The sequence below is a fragment of the Cervus canadensis genome, chromosome 1 (genome assembly GCF_019320065.1).
Source record: "Cervus canadensis isolate Bull #8, Minnesota chromosome 1, ASM1932006v1, whole genome shotgun sequence".
Classification (NCBI taxonomy): domain Eukaryota; kingdom Metazoa; phylum Chordata; class Mammalia; order Artiodactyla; family Cervidae; genus Cervus; species Cervus canadensis.
In genome coordinates this window covers 61514889-61533956 of record NC_057386.1, presented here as the reverse complement: position 1 = coordinate 61533956, position 19068 = coordinate 61514889, and the positions used below count along the sequence as shown (strand labels likewise).

The window sequence follows — 19068 nt, the reverse complement described above, 5'->3', positions numbered from 1 at the left end:
AAACTGACATTTTCCAGTCCTGTGGCCACTGCTGAGTTTTCCAAATTTGCTGGCATATTGAGTGAAGCTCTTTAATGGCATCATCTTTGAGTACTTGAAATAGCTCAGCTGAATTCTATCACCTCCACTTGCTTTGTTTGTAGTGATGCTTCCTAAGGCCTCCTGACTTTGGGCCCCGGGATGTCTGACTCTAAGTGAGTGACCACACCATTGTGTGTGATTTCCCCAACTAATTCCCCCAACTAAGATACTAATAATCCAGAAATCTAAATTAAATTTGAATGGTGCCCATAGAAAGAGGCATGTGTGACTGGACCACAGAGCAGCATAAACCAATGTCATTTGGCAATTTTGATCCAACATAGTTAATAATGCTTTAAATGTGTCTATGAGTGCAGATCCTCCATCAGTTTCCAACAGGAGAATCACAATGACAGTCCATTTGGTTTTAAAGCTAAATTTTTTTTGGTCAAAAAATATTATTTTGAGATACAGCTCTTGGTTTCCAAAAGAAACTTTGAACAGAGTGAGCATCTGACTGCAGGACACCAGGAAAATATACAATCTCAACTTCCCATCATTAAGTCCTTGGTTCTTATTAATCTACAAAACCATAATCTTGGGTCTTCTTAGTAGCACTCCACCATCAAATAAATATGTTAAAAGCAATCCTGTGACCTGAATCAGTAATGAATATATACATTTCATAAGCAATTGGCTTGCATTCTCTTTGTGCTATTCCAACTTTGACAAACTGGTTCTTCTCTTTTAGGGCACATTGAAAGCCTCTTGTGGGAGTTCTTTATGACAAAGTGACTGAGAAAAAAGCTATGAATTGCTCAAGATGGACACATTATCAAATGGAACATCTGGATTTCACTGGTTTTTCTCAAAGAAGAGATGGCAAAAGTCATGAATTTACATAAAGTCATGAAATTACATATATTTGTGGGCAATTTCTAATGATTTTTTTTAAGGAGGTAGAGAAATGGCGTTAAGGAGGCCTGCAAGAGGAAGGTATCCATGGATGTCCCAGAAAGTGCCTAGAGTGAAGACATCCATGAATCTTGCTCAAAGACTCAAGACCTCAGTAATCAAGTGTTAAGATGGTGTGCACTGCAAAGTGCTTACTTATTGGATTCATGAACAAAGTGCCAATAGTTATAAGGCTAAAGTTTACACATGGACCCAACAATGTAAACTACTTTTGCAAAATACTGTATCCTCAAAGCCCCTAACCAAATCCCAGACCTGTATTCTAAACAAATCAACACACCACTTATTTCACAATTAAAATAAGAACTATAAGGTGTATCCTTAGTATTCTATCCTCTCCCTAACCTACAAGTTTATCTGTGTTAACCTTCTTCCTCCTGTCACCACTCTAGACTTAGACTAAGAGCTGTCCAACTAGTTTAGGGACAATACCTCCTCTCTGCTCTTTACTCACTATTTTGTTCCATTTTATTTAAGATCTTTCTCCATCTATTTTTCCTTTTGATTTTTCTGCAGGTCCTTCCCAGCTACAATAAAGTTTCATCAATCTTTACAAAGAACCCTCTTTTAAGACTGCATCTCACCTCTAGCCACCAATCAATATTCCTTCTTTCATACCCAGCTAAATTCCATGACATATGGCTTAATCTGGCTGCCCCCACTTTCTCAAGTCTTCTTTACCCTGAAAATTCAAAGGTCAGTCTTTGAACCTATTTTTACAGGATTCGAGCCATAGAGTATTGAGTGATTACTGATGCTAGAGGAATAATTTCTACCTGGATGTGTTTGAAGATATATCTGGTGGGATTTTGAAGATCCTGTGTAATTCAATTTTATTTCAAGGCTAAGACACACAGTCCAGTAAATTATCTCAATCTATCCATAAACTTGGGTGAATTTCTCTCTCCTAGAGTTCCTCCAAGAGAGCTAGAGGAGTGGTGATAAGGAAGATTGTAGGAGGAAGGTGTATTGCTGACCCTGCACAGCACCAACTCTCTCACTGTTCACACTGTCTGCACTGCTAGCTGAACCCAGGGTGGGCAACATGCAAGCTAAGAGGCTGCAAGGAGACTGAAAGTGCCATAGAAGCTTCAGACATGTTTATTCTCTCCTGGCTGGTGCAGCAGCCTTAGCAGCAGACATAACATAACACAACATAACCACACACAACACTTCAGGGCTTTTTCCAGGTGGAGCAAAGTAGCTCATGACCAAGGTGTACCTCGTGATGTGCATGCCCAGTGCTATAAGTGATCTCAGCTGTTACATAGTCATTATTTACAAAATGTGGAGTAGAAGATCCAAAGTAATCTTGGCTAATTTGCTCTCTCCCACAGAAGGTATCCTTTCATGACCTAGGGAGAGCCTAGAGTCTTCACATTTGTGAATCTTGCTCACAGACTGAAGGATCTCAATAGTCAAGTGATAAGATCTACTGCAAAGTGCTTATTTACTGGATTCACAAAAAAATAAGAACAAATTGCTTATTCTTATGACATGCATCCTTCAACCACTGGCTTGATTTTAAAGAATAACATCAAGATCATGGAACGTGGGAAGTCTGCTGTGCTGATGAAGTTGACAATGAAAGTGAAAGTCACTCAGTCACGTTGGACTCTTTGTGACCCCACTAGGCCAGAATACTGGAGTGAGTAACCTTTCCTTTCTCCAGGGGATCTTCCCAAACCAGGAATTGAACCAAGGTCTACTGCATTGCAGGCAGATTCTTTACCAGCTGAGCCACAAGGGAAGCCCAAGAATACTGGATTGGGTAGCCTATCCCTTCTCCAGTGGATCTTCCCAACCTAGGAATCGAACCAGGGTCTCCTGTGTTGCAGGCAGATTCTTTGCCAGCTGAGCTATCAGGGACAATATTTTATTCTAAAATCTTTACTAGATACCTGGATACTTACTGGTGTATATTTGAAAACAATGATACAGTATAAGACATGAAAGCAATTAAGCAATTATGCAATTATTTTTGAGATGTAAGAGGTATGTGTGTATGTGCGTCTGATGCAAATACATACTGAGACTGCACCAAGATCTACAGAAAAAGTACATAGGACTTAAAGAATAAAAACTGATTTTTTAAGAAAATTATCAGAAATATCAAGATCAAGAATACTAAATTGGGCATTACAAGTTATCCAAAGCAATGATTAGAATGATCACAAGCAAACTACTATGATTATTTTTCGCAATGTCTTCCCTATATTTATTCATGCCATTCAGGAAGTTTATAGTATAGAATTAATTATAGTCTTTCATAAGCACAAGAACTAAGACCCTTTTCCTACTTGAGGTTTCTGAAATAAATGATAATATATCATTTAAAAATAAGTTCTCAAAAACATACTCTTATACAATCATTTCATGTTTTACTCTATGATCTCTTACTACTTATTTTTGAAAAAAAATCTTCCTAAGTCCAAACAACTTTCATTTATTCTTAAGAAATAGAGAATTGTTTCATGGTCTCTACAAAATGATTCTTAAAATGTAAAACTTATTAAAATATAGATTAGATTCAGTGTATCTGGGATGGGGCCCGAGATTATTCTCTATTCTCCAGACTTCCAGGGAATGCTGGTCCATGGGCCACTCTGAAGAGCAAGGCTCTCTACAACAGCATTATGGACTATAATTTAAATTCTTTAAACTTATCTTATTCTTCATAATAAAAATAGTCAAACATGAAAAAAATATATATTTATTCACTCCAAATCAGGAAGGTGGTAGTCTTACACACTTCTTCTTGAATAATTTCAAAGAGAATTGACACCCTCTTGGACTTCTAAGAAATTCTCAGTTCAGTTCAGTTCAGTTGCTCAGTCATGTCTGACTCTTTGTCTGACTCTTTGGGACCCCATGGACTGCAGCACGCCAGTCTTCCCTGTCCAACACCAACTCCTGGAGCTTACTCAAACTCATGTCTATCGAGTCAGTGATGGCATCCAACCATCTCATCCTCTGTTGTCCCCGTCTCCTCCTGCCCTCAATCTTTGCCAGCATCAGGGTCTTTTCTAGTCAGTCAGTTCTTCACATCAGGTGGTCAAAGTATTGGAGTTTCAGCTTCAGCATCAGTCCTTCCAATGAATGTTCAGGACTGATTTCCTTTAGGATGGACTGGTTGGCTCTCCTTGCAGTCCAAGGGACTTTCAAAAGTCTTCTCCAACACCACAGATCAAGCACATCAATTTTTCAGCTTTTTTTTTAATAGTCCAACTCTCACATCCATACATGACTACTGGAAAAACCATACCTTTGACTAGATGGATCTATTTTGGTGAAGTAATGTCTCTGCTTTTTAATATGCTATCTAGGTTGGTCATAACTTTCCTTCCAAGGAGCAAGCGTCTTTTAATTTCATGGCTGAAATCACCATCTGCAGTGATTTTGGAGCCCCCAGAAATAAAGGCTGTCACTGTTTCCATTGTTTCTCCATCTATTTGCCATGAAGTGATGGGACTGGATGCCATGATCTTAGTTTTCTGAATGTTGAGTTTTAAGCCAACTTTTTCTCTCTCCTCTTTCACTTTCATCAAGAGGCTCTTTAGTTCTTCTTCGATTTCTGCCATAAGGGTGGTGTCATCTGCATATCTGAGGTCACTGATATTTCTCCCAGCAATCTTGATTCCAGCTTGTGCTTCATCTAGCCCAGCATTTTACATGATGTGCTCTGCATATAAGTTAAATAAGCAGGGTGACAATATACAGCCTTGATATACTCCTTTTCCTATTTGGAACCAGTCTGTTGTTCCATGTCCGGTTCTAACTGTTGCTTCTTGACCTGCATATAGATTTCTCAGGAGGTAGGTAAGGTGGTTTGGCTTTCCCATCTCTTTAAGAATTTTCCACAGTTCATTTTGATCCACACAGTCAAAGGCTTTGGCATAGTCAATAAAGAAGTAAATGTTTTTCTGGAACTCTCTTGCTTTTTTGATGATGCAACGGATGCTGGAAATTTGGTCTCTGGTTCCTCTGCTTTTTCCAAATCCAGCTTGAACATCTGAAAGTTTACAGTTCACATCCTGTGGAAGCCTGACTTGGAGAATTTTGAGCATTACTTTGCTAGATGAGTGCAATTGTGAAATTCTAGGAGGTACAAACTCTCAAGCTTTCTATATGACCTCTGAAATATAAAATTAAAGGTTTTATCTACAAGTCATGTTACCAAGCAAAGCAAGTGCATTTGAAGAAGGAATTCATAGGGCCTGAACTCCATCTCAGGCCTGTCCGTGCTGGCTGTGCTCGACTGCCTCTCCAGTGGACTCTGAACTCTCTGCTTAGTGCCTGTGAGGACGACAACGGAAGGATAAGACCCCCTCCAGACAGAGGAATCTTGAAGATCACATCCAGGCTACTCATTGCCTAAGAGGAAGCATACCGTAATCACACCTGTCTCCGGACAGGTCATAAACTTTTTTCGTATCTGTCAAGATGTAATCACAGGCTTATCGATTATTAACTGGTTGGAATGTAACTGCGGGCTTATTGACTATTGACTGTTTAAGACACGTACACATGGGGTAGGTGGTGGGTTTAGACACGTACACATGGGGTAGGTGGTGGGTTTAGACACGTACGCATGGGGTATAAAAGATTTTCAGAAATGCTGGACGGGGTCCTTGGCTAAGAGGAGACTCTGCCTTGGGCCCGCCTGCGTAATAAACTGCACTCCACTATCTGCATTGTCCTTCTGAGTGAGTCTGTTTCCCGGAAAGCGTGGCTATAACACATTCATCTCTGCCAGCTGTCTTGAATACATTAATTTTGTTTTGAACAACAGCACTTGTGATCCAAAAGATTTACTGAGTATATTCTGTATGCCAGTCACTGGAGTAAAGGATGAAAAATTACAATCCTTGTCCAAAAGGTTTATAGGCTAGTTAAATAGCTGACTGTGTGAAAAATTAACTAGGTTGCTAAGTGATAAGTGTACCAGAAATCCAAAAGCCACAAATTAAACCTAGAGACATGCATGGTTAATTTTCTCAGGGAAAATTAAAGGGATTTTACTGGAGAGAGTATCTGAGAGAAGGTTTGATGAATGAATAAGTTTGCTAATTAGTTATGGGAAGAGAAAACATAAGTATCTACCTCTAAAAATGCACTTGGCCTGGTTTTAAACCTTTGTGCCTTCTCCTGTCTCACTTCTTTCAGGGACACTTCTTTCAGGGAGATGTACCTACATTCTTTTCTCTCTCTCTCTCTCTCCCTCTCTCCCTCTCTCTCTCTCTCTCTCTCTCTCTCTCTCTCTCGCCCATGCCGTTCATTCTGAGAGTATCCCCTGGATCCTGCCGAGGCTGGACCCCGGCAAGATGGGACTTTAAAAGTCATGTATTACAGCATTTATCAACTAAGTAACTATATATTCAATTGGAACAGATAAAGCACCTTTGTTTTTATAGAAAACCTTAGATGAGGGAGCAAAGGGACAAAAGGAAGAGGCAAAGAAAAGAATGTAGGGTGTTTTCTGCATACTTCTTTATTAGGGTCTTGTACATTATCTTCTGGCCTTGGGGCCTATTGACATTTTGTGACCTAGGTGAAAGCAAAGCTGTTTTCCATAATCTATTCTTTAATGAACACAAAGGTCAGTCCTTTTGCAGAAGTTATCAGTTAAATTTATCTAAAAGGTTTACCACACAAAGACTCTGCAGCTCCAGTGAGGCAGCCCCTGTTTAGCATTCCTGGTTAAAATCAACAATTTTAAACTCTTATTTTTCTAAATCTTTAACTATAACCACTTTTAGAATAATATTTTTATGTTCTCTAATAGGGCTTCCTCACCCCCGAAGGGCTCTGTGCCTATTAGGGCCTTTATGTGATCAGGTTCTTTATGCTGTTTTATGATTAGGGTATTATGAGCAGTCATGCATATTAGCACCAAGGGCATAAACGCATTTGCCAAACAAACTAAAATACCAGCAAAGGAGTTTAAATTAAAACACTCCTTTCACCCTGGATAATCTCATAAAATACCACCACCCGGGAAACTTACTGATTAAAGTTCTAAATTGATTCTTATTTGGAAAGAGATCGGGGAAGGCCTTCTGCCTGTGCCATAGAAATTAGGGAGTAGTCTATTGAAGCAAGCCTCAGAAAGACAGATATCATCTTTAAGGTGAGCGCCGGGGGCAGCTTTCTGGAATCCCTGAAAACCTGATCCGCCTTGCCTGTCAGGCTTTCTCCCTCATGACCTTGTCATGGGTGGGATCTCCTGTGCCGGCTCCGGGCCACCATCTGGCTATAAAATTATGTGATATATAGAAACAATTTTTCTTTTTACATATAAAATTTAAATTCTGAAAATGGAATAGGGTTGTGAAATGGAAATATCTAGTGAGGCAATCAAGCAATAATAACTTTTTAATGATTTTGTGCAACAGTGAGAGAGCCAATATGAAAAAAAAAAAAACACCACTTTGCTTCATTTTCCCTTAAAAAGATGTTTGTATGTTGAACCACCTGCTTGTTTCATTCGTTTGATCAATGTTAATTCATGATGTTAGTATAACCTCATGTATTAAAATTCTCAATAAACACTTAAGTAAATTCTATGCAAATTGTCACTGATATTTGTTGATGCAAGTTTAGGTCACTAAATGAGTCTTTGGGCTAATTATGCATAGAATGTTTCTTTATATTTTCATAATTTTGAAACTGTATTTGTTCTTTTGTATAGATAGTATGAATTTCAAGGTTTAATTTAAAAACTACATAGGAGTTTCTAAGACAGTAACAGGAACATATGATAAGCATTCCCTTCTGATTTAGCTTTATCTGAACAGGCAAGGTAAGGCCAAAAATAAGAGAAACGTGGCAGTGAAAGGTGCTACCTGTTTACTTTTGAGTAGTCTCTAATCTAATATAATTACAAAACATGTTTTCAATACTTTGTTTTTAAAGCTCAAAGATCTCAATAGTCATGTTCTTGACCATTCCACTTAAAGGAAATAATACTTGAAAATGGGCATGTAACTCAGTCTCAAGAACTAGAATCCTTCCTTAATTTTCAAAGCATATTCCCCTACCAGTTAGAAGTAGCAGAAAGATGACTTTTATATAACCTGAAATAAGGATTTTTAAATTTTTATTTAAATTCAAATGTTATCCATGCAATTCTGATATTGTCACTGCACATTTTCAAAAATCCATTTAAATGTCAATTTCTGTATGGGCCTGACTGCATCTTCTCCTCTGGGAAACTAAAAAAAAAAAAATCTAAGTATTTATCCCTGATGTGTATTCAGAGCCTAAAAGAGAGGAAAAGAACATTTGTTCAAATATATAATTTCATAAGACATGAGCTCTGCTTTAAAGACAACTCAGTGTAACTTAAGAGTAAGAAAGATATAGAAAGCAACTTTATGCTCTTAAAGGGATTTGTTACATTACAAAAGATTTACTGAAGAATTCCTTGAAATGAAAGTCAACCATATTACTTGATTTGCAAAATATTGAGTTAGGAAATATGTTAAGAATAAGGGCAGGATGGTACATATAGCATTTTATGAGCAGCTAGAGCTGAACACAGTTTTTATTCATTCTGGGTTGAACAACAATTTTGTGGCATGAATTTGCTCTATGTATGTAATGGATATCTAATCTTCAACAATGCTACTCTAAACAAGGATTGATGAAATTGGGTTTAGGTCATGAAAAAACCCATGATTTAGTGTTCAAGAGACAAATTTAAAAAGTTAATTATGTCACAAGTGATAAGTCTTATAATAGACATGTGATTCATAGAGGAGGTGAAATTTTGTTTGTTTCTTGTAGACGAATAGTTTACAATTTGATGGGAGCTGAAATAGAGGGTGGAAATTCTAAGTAGTTGAAATGAGACTAGCAAATGCACGGTGATAGTAAAGAGTCTCTAAGAAGGATAAGCTGCATATAATTTAGGATCACTTTGTGGGGTGACTGGGAGGTTTTATAGGGAGATACACAGCAGCCAGATAATTGAGAGTGTTGTACTCTCTGCTAGGTGGTTGCATTTTGTTGTATTTGTAATATGTAGTCATTGAAAGGTTTAAAACACACCAGAAGTGTGGTCATATCTGAGTTTTAGTAAGGACATTCTGCTAGCAATGTGTAAGTTTTGGGGGTAGGGAAAGGTACAACTTACAGCAGTGATTCACAGTCCAGACAGATTGTACTCAGAGAATTATACAGATAACTTTATTTTACTTTTTATAGCTTAATTTGGGTTTTACTTTTATTATTTTTTATATTTTTAATTAATTTAAATATGCTACAGACATCTGGTTACTACTGCAAACTTAAAGACTGGAACCTGAGAATCTATATTTTTAAAAAGCCACCTTATTATTTATAAATTTCTACTCAAACTTATATATTTATATATTTACAAATTTTGCAGTTAGCACAACAGACACTTATTATCTCAGGGTTTCTGTGAGTCAAGAATTGGACTATTATTTAGCCAGGTCTTTTACTTCAAGTTCTCTCACAAGGCTACAACCAAGATCTTGGCTAGAGCTGAGGTTTCATCTGAGGCTCAACCAGAGAAAGATCAACTTTGAAGCTCAGATGACTGTTCAGTTCAGTTCAGTTCAGTCCGACTCTTTGTGACCCCATGCACACCAGGCCTCCCTGTCCATCACCAACTCATGGAGTCCACCCAAACCCATGTCCATTGAGTCAGTGATGCCATCCAACCATCTCATCCTCTGTTGTCCCCTTCTCCTCCTGCCTTCAATGTTTCCCAGCATGAGGGTCTTTTCCAATGAGTCAGCTCTTCCCATCAGGTGGCCATCAAGTATTGGAGTTTCAGTTTCAGCATCAGTCCTTCCAATGAACACCCAGGACTGATCTCCTTTAGGATGGACTGGTTGGATCTCCTTGCAGTCCAAGGGACTCTCAAGAGTCTTCTCGCACACCACAGTTCAAAAGCATCAATTCTTCTGTGCTCAGCTTTCTTTATAGTCCAACTCTCACATCCATACATGACCACTGGAAGAACCATAGCCTTGACTGAACAGACTTTTGTTGGCAAAGTAATATCTCTGCTTTTTAATACACTATCTAGGTTGGTCATAACTTTCCTTCCAAGGAGTAAGCATCTTTTAATTTCATGGCTGCAATCACCATCTGCAGTGATTTTGGAGCCCAGAAAAACAGTCAGCCACTGTTTCCCCATCTATTTGCTATGAAGTGATGGGACCAGATGCCATGATCTTAGTTTCCTGAATGTTGAGCTTAAAGCCAACTTTTTCACTCTCCTCTTTCACTTTCATCAAGAGGCTCTTTAGTTCTTCTTCACTTTCTGCCATAAGGGTGGTGTCATCTGCGTATCTGAGGTTATTGATACTTCTCACGGCAATCTTGATTTCAGCTTGTGCTTCCTCCAGCCTAGCATTTCTCATGATGTACTCTGCATATAAGTTAAATAGATGACTCTTAGCAGAATTCAATTCTTGTAGCTCATGGAACTGAGAGCCCAGCTCCTTGCTGTTTCCTGGAATCTTCCCTCTCTCTCTGTTTTTCTCTCTGTCTCTCTTTTATTATGTGGACCTCTCTACCTGGAAGTTTACTTCATTAAAGCTAATAAGAGAAAGCATCTGCTGAAAGCTCCCATCACCTTTGCCTTCTTTTACTGGTTAGAAGCATTCAAATTATACTCACCCTCAAGAGTAGGGCATTACACAAGGGCTTGAATACCTGAATGTAGGAAAAATTGGGGACCATATTAGAGTTTGTCCATGACACACTTCATGTTATTCTGACATTGACCTAGATTCAGGTTTAAAAACACTGATGCAGTGACTTTAAGACACATGCATACAAAAGAGCTAGGGTGAAAATTAGCAGATTAAAAAACTTTGCAAAAGAAATATCAATAGAGCATGTGATTATTTGTTTGTCCTGTGGTGATAGTGAGGACAGTGCTTGATTTTCAAGCTTTGAACTTGGCGATTGAGTATACTGATACCAGTAACCAAAATGAAAGTGAAAGTTGCTCAGTCATGCCTGATTCTTTGCGACCCCATGGACTTCTCCATGGAATTCTCCAGGAATTCTCCATGGAATTCTCCAGGCCAGAATACTGGAGTGGGTAGCCTTTCCCTTCTCCAGGGGATCTTCCCAACCTTGGGATCGAATCCAGGTCTCCCACATTGCAGGCAGATTCTTTACCAGCTGAGCTACCAGGGAAGCCCAGTAACCAAAATTAGAAGTCAAAAAAAAAAAGAAAAAAGAAATCTGTTTTAAAAGAATGATAATGTTGCAGTTGATGGGCCCATGGGATATATTATTAGTGTGAAAACTATTTACAGTTTTGAATTATACACCCCCCCCCCCAAAACTGAGTGGCATGTCTTTTCAATTATATACAGTAGCATTGTTTACCGGACCTACCAAAGGTTTGTTTTGTTATTCAGGAGAATGTTCTTTGTTCAACTCACTGTTTACAACTGATTAAAGTCCCCAGACTTAGACTATACTTTGATTTGTGTATTTTTTGTCCAATAGAGTTGTTAATAATTTCTCTCCAGTACAAAAGATAACCCAAAGTTTGTGGTTTACTTTTCTGTAGCACTTTTATAATGAAATATAGCAATTACATGTTAATATTCCTCATCAATTGACTATGAATAACTAGATCTTCAAATGTTCTCTGAACTAATCTTACCATTTCACTGTCATTATCTAATAACTTGAATAAAATATTTGAACTATTTATATTTGTGAGTCATTTGTAAATTTAATTTTGCCTTTTGAAAATTATCCTTTAGTGATTGTGTAGGTATCACCAAGATGTCCAAGTGAACTCACTTAATAGAGTGAATTACATTGAAATTACCAAGAGATCTCTCTCAGTCTCTTTCTCTCTCTCTCTTTTTCTTCTATCTCCCTCCTTCTGAAATTATTTTAAGTGGCAATAAAACTTTACCTTTGCTGACTCTCTGATTCTATAGGTTTTATTTGTACTGACTTCTTTGTTTTTGTTTCCAGACCTAGATATTTTTTCTAGTTTGCACATAGCAAATGTCACTACTCAGTAATGACAGTATAGCAGGAAAACAGTTTTATAATGTGACCATTCAATGATTTCTACCAAGATGACAGGGATACAATCTCTGTTGCATGATAAAGACAGGGAATTCATTTTCTTATTACTTTATGATTATTTATCTACTTGAGCACACTAATTACTTAAGGAATCATTTGGTACCTACTAGAAAGGAGGTCTGGAGTAACAGATTTCTGTGTTTCTGTGTTCACTCTACCCAGAGCTGAGGCTGTAGAACTGAAACTGTAAGTTTTGTGCCTGTGTGTCCATAACAGAGAAAAAAACCTTTATCTTTTGAATGAGTCCTACTTCCGTTAACTACTAACTAATTAGATTTTGAAGTTCCTCTAGTTAAAGCAACCCTGTTATAATTAGTTTATAGAGACTAATAAGACTGATAATATAAATCTCGTACCACTCCTATGTTTGCAGGATAAAGAAGCTGAAACTTTCATATTATCATGTGTTAGACTTTTAAAGAAAATTTTCCTTTTCACTTATAGCTAAGAAACATTTTTACATAAGCGTCTAAGTTCATGCAGTCAAGGTAAATACTGAGATAAATAGAATTATTTAAATACATTTGGTTTACAAACACAGCTCTGGCTTTTCTATGATGTAATTATCAGATTTGTGTTTGTTTTGATATTAATTGATGTTAGTTCATCTGAGCTTTCTAGATTTCCTATAGTGTTTTGTTGTTGTTTAGTAGCTAAGTTGTATCCAAGTCTTTTGCAACTCGATGGACTGTAGCCTGCCAGGCTCCTTTGTCCATGGGATTTCCCAGGCAAGAATACTGGAGTGGATTGCCATTTCCTTTTCCAGGGGATCTTCCCAACCCAGCGATGGAACCTGCCTCTCCTACACTGTAGGCAAATTATTTACCACTGAGCCACCCCGGGGAAGCCTGCTATATTGTTTTACCCATCAGACAAGTTGACACAATGTTATTGATTATGAATAATGTAAAATTGTCTTGATTTAAATTATATTAGTCTGATAAATTGTTTTATATGAGCAGTAATCATGTTTCTAATGTGTCAGCTTAAAACACCACATTGAAGAACCTTAGTTAACTTTACAACCTTGAAGTAAGATTAAACCTACTTAATAAATTATCTTTGGATCCCTGGATCCTGGATCCTTATTTTTTCTTTTTAGCAATAATCGCGCCTCGGATAAACCTCATTGGCTACGATACTGCCACTGCGCAAAGCTTATTTTTTCTTTACTGAAGAAAGAATACTGTAAGGCATAGTATTTTTAATTTCAATTTTTAAAAGTTCTTTTTGTTGTGGTTGTAAATCATACTGCTTTCTTAACTTATCATTTCTGATAGCTTATTATTATTGCATAGAAAACAAAGATTTCTGTATATTAATCTTATATTCTACAACATTACCATATCCATTTATTATTTCCAGTAGTTTGTGTGTTTATGTGTGTGTGTGCGCTCATGTGTGGCGGTTTTACCTCTTCGTTTTCAATCAGGCATAATTTTTCAGATATGTCACTTTGATCTTTAGTTATTAGAGTGGCTACACGTTGGAGTCTTGCTAATTAATGTGTACTGTTATTTTTGTCACTTTTCAGAGTGATGTGTATGACTCTAAGGGATGAGTTTGCTTGTCTGCTGAATTGCTTGTGTATTTATATACTTGTGTAATTATATACTTTCTAGTTAAGTAGAAGATAGTTAATTTGGTTAAATGCTATAGTTCTTATTGGTATTTGAGCCTATGGTAGGAACATATATATGTGTGAAGTATGAGTTTTTCTGTTGTTTTCACAGAAAAACTTTGTTTTAAAGTGAAATATGAGATTGTCCCAAAATATAAAAGAATTTAGTAAAGAGCAAAACTTGATTTTGTACAGATAACTGAATAAAGTTTGAGAGAAGTAAAATTTGTTTTATCTGGTTTATATTATTTAAGATATGAAAGAATTATTAAGCATTTTAAATTATTGGCAAATTTCACTCAGGTTGAGGGTTTATTCAGAAAGTATTTTAAGGAGCTTACAATATTTTTATTTTCAAACCTTGTATTAATAAATCTAGAACATGGTTTTCTCTCTTGTAGGATAACTTTGTATAGAGCATTTAGCTTCCCTTTAACAAGGTATAGTAAACCATTTGTTTGCTTGTTTTACCTTCTGTTCTATCTGCCCAGATTGTATATAATCTATAATAATTTTCTGTGCCCGGGATTGATCATACCAAGCCTGTGATTTTATTAAAAACACTACAAAATATAAAAAGACTTATTCATTCATTTTATAAAAGGAAGGGTATGAAAACAATTAGGTTTTTTTATGCTTCATACTTCTTAATTAGCTGCAAGAGTATTTGCAACATTTTCAAGGGTAGAATTGTTCAAGAGAAGATTAGCTGTACAGTAAAATGTTACTAATATAAACCTTTCAGAGACTACAGATGGATTGGAAGATTTGGGAGGTGTTTTAACACCTTCACTGATGATAATGTGTCTTTAGGCTCAGGGGACACATGAAATAAATTCTTACAGAAGAATTCTATGTTGTGTGCAACAGCAGAGTTTACGCTCTGCCATCCCAACATTGTTGATTATGGCAGTAAGTAAACTGTGGTCATTCTGTTTCACCAGCAACTATAGGATTCACTCTGAGGTTCAGAGCCTTACTGAAAGCCCAGCTAGGAACTTCTGTCTTAAGTCAGAAACAACTTCAGATGGACTGTAACGGATATTTAAAAACTGATATGTCAAAGAATGAAGTCTTGCATACAGATTCCCAAGCTGACTCACCTAGTGTCTTTGAGGTTGTGCTAGGGTACTGAGTCAATATTTCCAGGGCTCTTTTTAGTCCACAAAGCAGACAGCTTCACGAAAGCAGAGGAATTACACAGGAACCCCAGTGGATCAAAAATTAATTGCATAGGACTAAAAATACTGAAAAAAGACATTTTTATTATTTATCTGAAATTTTGTTCGTATTATGTTTAATGCTTTTGTCTTCTAAGGAATATATGTGAAGGCCTTCTTTCTTTCTTCTTAAACTCTCTCTAGCCCTCAGTTTAGAACTCTATGCATTTATAAACTGAATTTTAAGCTATGCATTTGTAAAAGGAAATATATTTTTAAATGGTATCTGATTTTCACTGACTCTGCAGAATTCAGAAACAAATATTTTGACTGAATCTTCTTATATTTAAAAGCAATGTATTAATAGCTACTTGCATCGGTTTGATAATAATCTGCCCTATATTTTCCCAAGACACAATTGGACAGTTGATTATGCAATGAAGGTCATTATACACAATAAAATATTTGAGACTGCTTTTCATTTGTTCAGGTATGACAAGCCCACCACAAAGAAATAATGATTGTACTACATTTATAAAGCCACTCACTACCTACAAAACATACTGAGAAATACTATATGCAAGACCTCAAGAATGACACAACTCTTAGAATTAAAATTAGCACAAAGCAAAACATTCCCAGCTCCTAACCCCCAAACATCTAGCTTTACCTAGCCCTAATCTCTGGCCATGAGTGAGGAGAGGAAATCATTAATGTTTTAGAAGGAAAAGGGGAAAAAAAAAAAAAAAGACCGAGTGTTTGCCTGATATGGATAATAACCCATTGCAGCTTTACAATTACCTGCAATATCTTTGTAGGAATAAGGGTCTATTTTCAGTAGGTAAGAATAAAGCAAGGTGGCTCAGTGGTTAAAAAAAAAAAAAAATCTGCCCGCCAAGCAGTAGATGCAACTTCTATTCCTGGGTCAGGCAGATCCCCTGAAAAAGAAAATGGCAACCCATTCCAGTATTCTTGTCTGGCAAATCCCAGGGGAAGAGGAATCTGGTGGGCTAGTCCCTGGGGTTGCAAAACAGTTGGACGTGACTTAGTGACTAACAAACAACAAAGGAAAGAATAGTTTTAAGAAAGTTGTGTTGAGAGTAAAGATGTAATGCAAGAGAGTATAGGGTAAGGCAAAGGTATTTAATTGAGAAGTGACATGTAGTGGAAGAAGGCAAGATGCCTATTTGATAGTTATAACTAATACATGCTGAAACACTGCTGAGACAGATGCAACACTCTGCAGGGCCAGACACTGTGTATATTTTCCCATCTATTAATCTTTGCAACAGCTTTACAGGTTGGGTATTATTAACTCTATTTTCCAAAGGAAGCCCAGATAACTTGCCCAAGCAGGTTGCACCCAACGGGATGATGAATAAATGGCATAGCAAGCATTTGAATCCAAGTAGGCTAACCCCAGGGCAGTGGCCAAGAGGAGCTACCCCACGCCCTAGGACAGGGGCGGCCGCCCAGAGGAGCTACCCCACTTCCAAGGAGCAGCGGCTGTGTGGGCGAGGGAGGGCCCAGAGGAGCTACTCCACGTTCAAGATCAGGAGGGGTGGCTGTGAGGGGATATCCCTCATCCAAGGTAAGGAGCAGCTCCTGCGCTTTGCTGGAGCAGCCGTGAAGAGATACCCCACGTCCAAGGTAAGAGAAACCAAGTAAGACGGTAGGTGCTGAGAGAGGGCATCAGAGGGCAGAAACACTGAAACCATAATCACAGAAAACTAACCAATCTGATCACATGGACCACAGTCTTGTCTAACTCAATGAAACTAAGCCATGCTGTGTGGGGCCACCCAAGACAGCCGGGTCATGGTGGAGAGGTCTGACAGAATGTGGTCCACTGGAGAAGGGAATGGCAAACCACTTCAGTATTCTTGCCTTGAGAACCCCAACAACAGCATGAAAAGGTAAAATGATAGGATACTGAAAGAGGAACTCCCCAGGTCAGTAGGTGCCCAATATGCTACTGAGATCAGTGGAGAAAAAACTCCAGAAAGAATGAAGGGATGGAGCCAAAGCAAAAACAATACCCAGTTGTGGATGGGACTGGTGATAGAAGCAAGGTCCGATGCTGTAAAGAGCAATATTGCATAGGAACCTGGAATGTTAGGTCCATGAATCAAGGCAAATTGGAAGTGGTCAAACAGGAGATGGCAAGAGTGAATGTTGACATTCTAGGAATCAGTGAACTAAAATGGACTGGAATGGGTGAATTTAACTCAGATGACCATTATACCTACTACTGTGGGCAGGAATCCCTTAGAAGAAATGGAGTTGCCATCATGGTCAACAAAAGAGTCCGAAATGCAGTACTTGGATGCAATCTCAAAAACAACAGAATGATCTCTGTTCATTTCCAAGGCAAACTATTTAATATCACGGTAATCCAAGCCCATGCCCCAAGCAGTAACACTGAAGAAACTGAGGTTGAATGGCTCTGTGAAGACCTACAAGACCTTTTAGAACTAACACACAAAAGAGATGTCCTTTTCATTATAAGGGACTGGAATGCAAAAGGGAGAAGTCAAGAAACACCTGGAGTAACAGGCAAATTTGGCCTTGGAGTACGGAATGAAGCAGGGCAAAGGTTAATAGGGTTTTGCCAAGAGAACACACTGGTCATAGCAAACACCCTCTTCCAACAACACAAGAGAAGACTCTACACATGGACGTCACCAGATGGTCAACACTGAAATCAGATTGATTATATTCTTTGCAGCCAAAGATGGAGAATCTCTATACAGTCATCAAAAACAAGACCGGGAGCTGACTGTGGCTCAAATCATGAACTCCTTATTTTCAAATTCAGACTTAAACTTAAGAAAGTAGGGAAAACCACTAGACCATTAACGTATGACCTAAATCAAATCCCTTATGACTATACAGTGGAAGTGAGAAATAGATTTAAGGGACTAGATCTGATAGACAGAGTGCCTGAAAAACTATGGATGGAGGTTCATGACATTGTACAGGAGACAGCGATCAAGACCATTCCCATGGAAAAGAAATGCTAAAAGGCAAAATGGTTGTCTGAGGAGGCCTTACAAATACCTGTGAAAAGAGGAGAAGTGAAAAGCAAAGGAGAAAAGAAAAGATATTTCCATTTGATTGCAGAGTTCCAAAGAATAGCAAGGAGAGATAAGAAAGCCTTCCCCAGTGATCCGTATTAAGAAATAGAAGAAAGCAACAGAATGGGAATGACTAGAGGTCTCTTCAAGAAAATTAGAGATACCAAGGGAACATTTCATGCAAAGGTGGGTTCAATAAAGGACAGAAATGGTATGGACCTAACAGAAGCAGAAGATATTAAGAAGAGTTGGCAAGAATACACAGAAGAACTGTACAAAAAATATCTTCACAATCCAGATAATCATGATGGTGTGAGGACTCACATAGAGCCAGACATCCTGGAATATGAAGTCAAGTGGGCCTTAGAAAGCATCACTATGAACAAAGCTAGTGGAGGTGATGGAATTCCAGTTGAGCTATTTCAAATCCTAAAGCATCATGCTGTGAAAGTGCTGCACTCAATATGCCAGCAAATTTGGAAAACTCAGCAGTGGCCACAGGGATGCAAAAAGGTCAGTTTTCATTCCAATCCCAAAGAAAGGGAGCCCCAAAGAATGCTCAAACTACTGCACAATTGCACTCATCTCACATGCTGTTAAGTAATGCTCAAAATTCTCCAAGCCAGGCTTCAGCAATATGTCAACCGTGAACTTCCAGATGTTCAAGCTGGTTTTAGAAAAGGCAGAGGAATCAGAGATCAAATTGCCAACATTCGCTGTATCATCGAAAAAGCAAGAGAGTTCCAGAAAAATGTATATTTCTGCTTTATTGACTATACCAAAACCTTTGACTTTGTGGATCACAATAAACTGTGGAAAATTCTGAAAGAGATGGGCATACCAGTCCATCTGACCTGCCTCTTGAGAAACCTATATGCAGGTCAGGAAGCAACAGTTAGAACTGGATATGGAACAACAGACTGGTTCCAAATAGGAAAAGGAGTATGTCAAGGCTGTATATTGTCACCCTGCTTATTTAACTTCTATGCAGAGTACATCATGTAAAATGATGGGCTAGATGAAGCACAAGCTGGAATCAAGATTCATGAGAGAAATATCAGTAATCTCAGATATGCAGATGACGCCACCCTTATGGCAGAGAGTGAAGAGG

At 38.0% G+C, this 19068-nt stretch overlaps 1 pseudogene; it reads right to left on the bottom strand.

Annotated features, from left to right (window-relative positions):
• Nucleotides 1-13133: 13133 nt before the first annotated feature.
• LOC122424775 lies at nucleotides 13134-13258 on the bottom strand (annotated as a pseudogene).
• Between the last annotated feature and the right edge of the window lie 5810 nt (nucleotides 13259-19068).